Source organism: Pezoporus occidentalis, unplaced genomic scaffold (genome assembly GCF_034315485.1).
Source record: "Pezoporus occidentalis ecotype Australia unplaced genomic scaffold, CSIRO_AGI_Poc_V1 ctg57, whole genome shotgun sequence".
Taxonomy (NCBI): Eukaryota; Metazoa; Chordata; class Aves; order Psittaciformes; family Psittacidae; genus Pezoporus; species Pezoporus occidentalis.
Genome location: NW_026915910.1, coordinates 3,667,388 through 3,675,381, shown reverse-complemented (window position 1 = coordinate 3,675,381; position 7,994 = coordinate 3,667,388).

The window sequence follows — 7,994 nt, the reverse complement described above, 5'->3', positions numbered from 1 at the left end:
ATCTTATTAGGATCTCATGATATGGACTGATACTCGTTGATGAGATCTCATGGCACTGAAAGACATCCAGTGTTGATGGATGTAAAGTAATGAATATAGGATAAAAAAATCCTAATTATGCATATGTCACAAGGCTTAATTAGCTATGACTGTGCATACTGGGTTTTGTGGGTAGTTCTCTGAAAACATTAATGCAGTGCTTAGCAGTCATCAAAGTGACCGATAAAACACAAGGGATTACTAGGAAAAGAACAGAGAACAAAACAGAAAACCTAATTATTTCACATAGTATAAATCTGTGCTTATTTCTATTTGTCTTGACTAAGACATGCCTTCTAGACAGTCTTCCTTGGAAGAGTATAGAACTGGAAATTGTGCATAAAAAAAAATGAAGTGAATGCAGTTTCTCACTGGCCATTTCTGCCTCTCTTCCACTCTGGGTGAACAGAACAAGGGCTCCATGGACACAGTTCTGGACAGAAATTGGGTAGAGATACAAGGAACAAACAGGAAGTCTTAGGATGTTAACTCTGATGCTCTCCTTCCCCAACACCTCTTGTTACCAATATCCTTTGCAGGACACATTCCCATACCATGCAATGAAGCCAGGTCCGCTGTAAGTGTATTCCTCCACACTCAGTCACTGGGTTTCACAAGGTTTAGGATTCCCGCTGATAACTTACATGACTTCTTTACTTATTTCATGTGAGTATTTCTCCTGCACTGGGACTACAACATGCACCAGTCACTGCACAGGACACAGCAGAAAAAATGACAAATTCCTGTCTACTAGATGTTATTTAGCACGCAGCCTGACTGGTGTAAGACAGCTAAGGAGCCTTCTCTCTCTTCCCCAAAGTGGAATAATTTCTTGAGAAACCAGAATAATTTATAGAATAGTTAGGATTGGAAAGGACTTTAAGATCATCTAGTTCCAAACCTCTTGCCATGGGCAGGGACACTTCACACTAAACCATATCACCCAAGGCCTCATCCAACCTGGTCTTGAACACTGCCAGGGATGGAGCATTCACAACCTCCCTGGGCAACCCATTCAACTGCCTCACCACCTTAACAGGAAAGAATTTCCTCCTTATATCCAATTTAAGCTTCCCCTGTTTGACTTTGAAACCACTACCCCTTGTCCTACCACTACAATCCCTAATGAAGAGTCCACCCCCAGCATCCCTATAGGCCCCCTTCAGATACTGGAAGGCTGCTATGAGGTCTCCATGCAGCCTTTCTTCTCCAGGCTGAACAGCCCCAACATTCTCAGCCTGTCTTCATAGAGGAGGTGCTCCAGTCCCCTGATCATCCTCGTGGCCCTCCTCTGGACTTGTTCCAACAGTTCCATGTCCTTTTTATGTTGAGGACACCAGAACTGTACTCAATACTCCAGGTGAGGTCTCACAAGAGCAGAGTAGAGGGGCAGGATCACCTCCTTCGACCTGCTGGTCACACTCCTTTTGATGCAGCCCAGGATACGGTTGGCTTTCTGGGCTGTGAGCGCACACTGAAGCCAGCTCATGTTCATTTTCTCATCGACCAACACCCCCAAGTCCTTCTCCGCAGGGCTGCTCTGAATCTCTTCTCTGCCCAACCTGTAGCTGTGCCTGGGATTGCTCTGACTCAGGTGTAGGACCTTGCACTTGGCATGGTTAAACTTCATGAGGTTGGCATCAGCCCACCTCACAAATATAGAATGAAGAGCAGAATACGATTTCAGAGCCAGAGGGTAAAGCTATGTAAAGGGGAAATGTGAGATTTAAAAAGAAAACTGAATGGAGAAAGTTGATGGAAAATATTTGCCAGATGATGGAACTAGTGGAAAGCAGATAAAGACTTCCGTATAAACAAAAATGTTCACAAAACTGTTCACTGTTTTTCCAATAGCCTTCACAGAAATCTTTTTTCCCCACAGATGAAAATCTCCAGATTTTTCAAATTAGCACATTTCTTCCATTCTGTGCCTTGCCACGATTCTCCTTTATGTTGAATATGGTAGACACTAAGGCCTTGTTAGTGTAAAAATATCTTCAATCAAAAATTTTGCTGACTTTGGGTATAGAGAAGTTTTCTTTTCATCCAGCTAATCATGTAGCTCCTGCGCCCAGACAAGGAAGACTGTACTCATATGTAAAACTTGCTTCCAATGAGTTCTTGCTTCCAATAAGTTTTGTGCTGGATTTGCCATATTTCCAGGGATTTATGGTAAATGCATCAGGACTGCATTAAAATCTAGAAACAAAAGATGCTGCAGAAAATGTACATTCCTAAAAATCTTTAACATATGGTGTGAGAGCGTAAGAGAGGGAAAATATATCAGAACACTCTATGCAATAAGGAATGAGAGAACAATGAAAGGGATGTTCTCTCAGGGGTGTTTTAAACCCTTCAGGGATGAATGCCAAGACCAGAACTGACACTTGTGAGATCGTCTTTGGCACACCACACTTGAAGAAGAAATCTGCAAGTGGATCTGGCATGAGTCTGGTAATGAGAAAGCTCTTCAGGCCACAACACGCACAACATCAATGAGAGCTCCCAAAGTTCACAACTAGGCTGTTAGCTCTGCGGTCACATCCCACCAGTGAAATTGGTGCTAGTGCAGGGTCCCAATAAGTGTGACCTCACTGGCAGTGCCAGACTGACAATGTGACCTTGGGGACCATTTTTCGCTCTCTGGTGCAACCTCTCTTACCAGTGCAATCCTACAGATGTAAGGGCAGTGGGCTAGGCCATCCATCATCTCCAGCAGAGTCAGGCTTTCAGCTTGCACAGATCACTCCAGAACAGATGGGACAGGTTTTTGCCTGCATCCCGCAGCTCAGAGCAAGACAGGAATACTCAAATTAACAGAAAAATTTGCAGTCAACATATTTCAACAATATGATTTTCCTCCAGGGAACCATGTGGTCCAGTTCAGGGAAATGAGAAAGAGAGCAATCTTTTTTCTTTAATTTTGCATTTCAAGCAATAACAGCTTTCTGGCTTCTTGTGCAGGTCACTACCAATGCTCCCCAGTGAATACAGTTAGCAGTTCCCACATCTATGACTCACTTGACTGTAATAAAACCTGAGGCAAAAAAGCTTTAATACCTGATCTGCATTTACACTACAGCCTCTTTTGCTTTTCCAGTAGTATGAACTACCCTTACTGCAGGCATCAGTGTCAAAGCTTGCATATTATAAAGGGGTGTAAGTGTAAATAAGATCCAGCTCCATCAATGTGTATGTCATCACTGCAGGAAAAGATAGGAGAATATTGACTTTGGGTAAAAACAGCAAGACCTTTAAGACAATAGATGCAGAAAGGAGAATTGGGAGTAGGCAGATATAAATCAATGCCAAAGCAGAGCTAGAACGTGTGTGTTCCTGAGGGCAGAGGACTGAAATTCTGATTTAAGATTAGCACAATGCAATATCAGTAGAGCATAAAGAGTGCGACTTAGGGACTGGTTAACTGACAGCGTCAGAAAGGGGTCATTAACGGAGAGTCCTCACTCTATGGGGGAACCCACTGAGGCTCTGTAGGGAGGCCTCCAAGGTATGATACATTTCAGCATTTCTGTCAGTAAGCTCTGGAAATAAATTTTGCATCACTACTAAGAAAATGTGTTTAAGGATCAGTGGAGGGCTAAGAGGAGAACAGGAGTGTGATCAATAACTCACTTAGTAAATCAGGAAAAATGTTCAAAAATGAACTTAATGTGAAAGATAGGTTCAGAAACTAAGCATACAGACCATATTTGAAAATGGGGATTGTCTCCAGCCCCAGGTAAAGGCTTAATTAAGATACAGGAATTTCAGGTGTTTTCACATTATCACACAGTATCACAGTATGCTAGAGATTGGAAGGGACCTCGAAAGATCATCTAGTCCAATCCCCCTGCCGGAGCAGGAACACCTAGATAATGTTACACAGGAATATGTCCAGGCGGGTTTTGAATGTCTCCAGGGAAGGAGGCTCCACAACCTCCCTGGGCAGCCTGTTCCAGTGTTCCATCACCCTCACTGAGAAGAAGTTTCTTCTCAAGTTTAAGTGGAACCTCTTGTGTTCCAGTTTGTACCCATTACCCCTTGTCCTATCATTGTTTGCCACTGAGTAGAGCCCGGCTCCATCCTCGTGACACTCCCCCTTTATATATTTATAGACACTTATAAGGTCACCCCTCAGTCTCCTCTTCTCCAAACCGTAGAGACCCAGCTCCCTCAGTCTTTCCTCATAAGGGAGATGCTCCTCTCCCTTAATCATCTTCGTTGCCCTGCGCTGGACTCTCTCCAGCAGCTCCCTGTCCTTCTTGAACTGAGGGGCCCAGAACTGGACACAATACTCCAGATGCGGTCTCACCAGGGCAGAGTAGAGGGGAAGGAGGACCTCTCTCGACCTACTAACCACCCTCCTTCTAATACACCCCAGCATGCCATTGGCCTTCTTGGCCACAAGGGCACAGTGTTGGCTCATGGTCATCCTGTCGTCCACTAGGACCCCCAGGTCCCTCTCCCCTACACTGCTCTCTAACAGGTCGTTTCCCAACCTATACTGGAACCTGGTGTTGTTCCTGCCCAGATGCAGGACTCTACACTTTCCCTTGTTATATTTCATCCAGTTATTCCCTGCCCAACTCTCCAGCCTGTCCAGGTCTCGCTGGATGGCAGCACAGCCTTCTGGTGTGTCAGCCACTCCTCCCAGCTTAGTGTCATCAGCAAACTTGCTGATAGTACACTCAATTCCCTCATCTAAATCATTGATGAATATATTAAATAATACTGGTCCCAGTACTGACCCTTGAGGCACTCCACTAGTTACAGGCCTCCAACTAGACTCAGCCCCATAGACTACAACTCTCTGTCTTCTCTCCTTCAGCCAGTTCACAGTCCACCTCACTACCTGATCATCCAGTCCACACTTTCTCAATTTAGCCGTGAGGATGCTGTGGGAGACTGTGTCAAATGCTTTGCTGAAGTCAAGGTAGACCACATCCACCACTCTGCCATCATCCATCCACCGTGTTATTTCCTCATAAAAGGCTAAGAGATTGGTCAAACATGATTTCCCCTTGGTGAAGCCATGTTGACTGCCCCTCATAACCCTCATATCCTTGATATGCCTTAAGATGGCACCAAGGATAAGGTGTTCCATCACTTTCCCAGGGATGGAGGTGAGGCTGACCGGTCTATAGTTACCCGGGTCCTCCTTCTTGCCCTTTTTGAAGACTGGAGTGACATTTGCCTTCCTCCAGTCCTCAGGCACCTCTCCCGTTTCCCAAGACTTGGTAAAGATGATGGAGAGTGGTCTAGCAATGACTTCCTCCAGTTCCCTCAGCACCCGCGGGTGCACCCCATCTGGACCCATGGATTTATGGATGTCCAGATTGCTCAACCGCTCCGACGACCTGACTTCATCTAAGGTCTCAGGGGTACAGGGCTCTTCAGGACTGCCTGCAGCAGAGTAGACAGAGACAAAGAAGGCATTCAGTAACTCTGCCATCTCTGTATCTTCTGTCACCAGGGCACCCATCCCGTTCATCAGTGGGCCTACATTGCCTCTGGTGTTAGTTTTATCTGCCATGTATTTGAAAAAGCTCTTGTTGCTGTCCTTGACCCTTCTCGCCAGGTTTAATTCTAAGGAGGCCTTAGTCATCCTAGCTGCCTTCCTATATCCTCTAGCAGCAGCCTTATATTCCTCCCAAGTGGCCAGCCCCTCCTTCCATGACCTGTAAACTCCCCTCTTCCACTTGAGCATACCCAGCAATTCCCTATTTAGCCACGCAGGTCTCCTGGCCCTCTTCCTTGACTTCCTACGTGTCGGGATGCTCCGATCTTGAGCACGGAAAAAGCAATCCTTGAATGTCAACCAACTATCTTGGGCCCCTTTACCTTCAAGCAGCCTTGCCCATGGGATTTCCCCTAGCAATTGCTTGAAAAGGCCAAAGTTTGCCCTGCTAAAGTCCAGGGTTGCAATTCTACTTGGTATTCTACTAGTCCTACCACACAAGATCCTGAACTCCACCATCTCGTGGTCGCTGCAACCGTTTTGCTCCTGGGCAGGGGGTGATGGTGGATGTCCTCATTTCCTTGATTTCAAATGTGGTTGGGATGGAAAGAGCTACATGCCACTGAGCACCTGTGAGGAGTTACCCAGTGTGATTGCCTTTTATGCTTTGGTTTACCAGTGACATCAGGAACTTAAGCACCTTGTTCTGCTTAAACTAAGTGCCAAGCTTTTCCACTTTCAGCATAGACACCTAGGACAAAGTGTAAGGCACAACTGTTCAATTCTGTTCTGGACAAGCAATAGCAGAGGATGAAAATCTCTCGGAGATAACCGGAGACCCTTTTCAGCCAAAGGCCTTTAGGAAAAAGATCAGTTGAAGATCCTTGTATGGATAATGGTAGGAAGAATGGATAATGCCTATAAGGATATGGTAGGAATTTTCACTGGGAAGGAGGATAACCGGTGAGTGCCAGGTTGCCATGTGATGGCAACAGATTCATAAATGACCTTGAAAAGGAAATTAACAGTGAGCTGGTCATTTTCACTGATGACACAGTATTCCAGAACAGCCAAGCTAGTCTGTGAAGAACTGTGGAAGGAGTTTATTATACTGAAAGACTTGTGTTAAACTAGCAGATGAAACTGAACACAAATAAAGTCAGTGATATGCAATGGGGAAAACCCACTCTAACTTCACATACAAAATGATGGGCTTGGAGCTGGCCATTACCATTCAGAAATTAGATCAGAATTTAACCCCATTAGACAGCTCATATGGCTGCTGAATTCTTAGTAACATAGGAAAAAGTAAATTGAATGTTAGGAATTATTAGGAGTAGAGAAACATTATTACCTGACTTTGTTATAACAGTATTACAAATCGGTGATACACATGCATCTTGAATAGTGTGTGCAGTTCTCAGGCAGATTATAATGGACTAGAGTATGCTGGCAAGAAGGATAAGAGAACATGAAGAATCTTCAAACCAGCAATTGAGGGGAGATTTATACAGATTTAAAAACTGAGTTATATGGAGAAAGTGAGTGGGCTTAATTGTCCCCTGTCTATTCCAATACAAAAATGATGGAATACCAAGGTTAGCAGCTGGCAAACCCAACAGAAAGGAGGTGGGTTTTTTCCTTCAGAAGACACAAAGCTAAGCTGTAGGATGTGCCAAAAGGGTTCTGTGGATGCTAAAAGTTCACATCAAGGAGAGATTGGACAGTTTCATGGAAAAGAAATTGCATCTGCATTACTAAAAAAAAAAAAAAAAAAGAAAAAGAAGCAAAAGAACCCCAGCAACTTCTTGAGCCATGAATTATTTGATTTTGGAAGAGTAACTTGGAAAAGTGTCAATATGTGCTTAGCACAGTCTGCTCTCTGCTTGCTCTCTGCCAGACCATGCTCCCCTAGTTACTTATTTAAGACAGATACATTTAAACTTGAGCTCCTCCACACCTGATGCTTAGAGATATTCTCAGGACATGGTGGTTGAGGTTTTAGCCCCCTCAAGCTGAGCATTCAGATTTTCCATTTTCAAGGTATGCACCTTGCTCCTTAATCTACTGTGCCAAAAGTGGGCACCAATCTCAATTTTAACAGTTTTGGACTTCTCTAGCAGAGTACAGAAATCCTACTGCTTAAACCTGACATGGTGCCACATGCCAGAACTGACACTTCTGAGTAAATGTGTGACTGAAGCCTTGAAGAAACTCCAAGACAAATGCAGAGATGCCTTCAACATTAGCCACCAAAGAACCAATACACTTAGAGTGAATTCCACACCAAGAGCCGAAGCTGTTGAGCTCAGTGACAAGGAGACTGTAAGAGATATGACTGTAGCACAGTAGGATCTCTGAGTGAAGAAACACCAGGCTTTTTAACTGAAAATGGAAAAGCACAGCAAGACCTGAAACCAGGGAAATTCCAATTAGAAATAAGGTACAAATTTCTACCAGTTTGTGGTTAACCACTGGAACAAAGTACCAAAGGGCA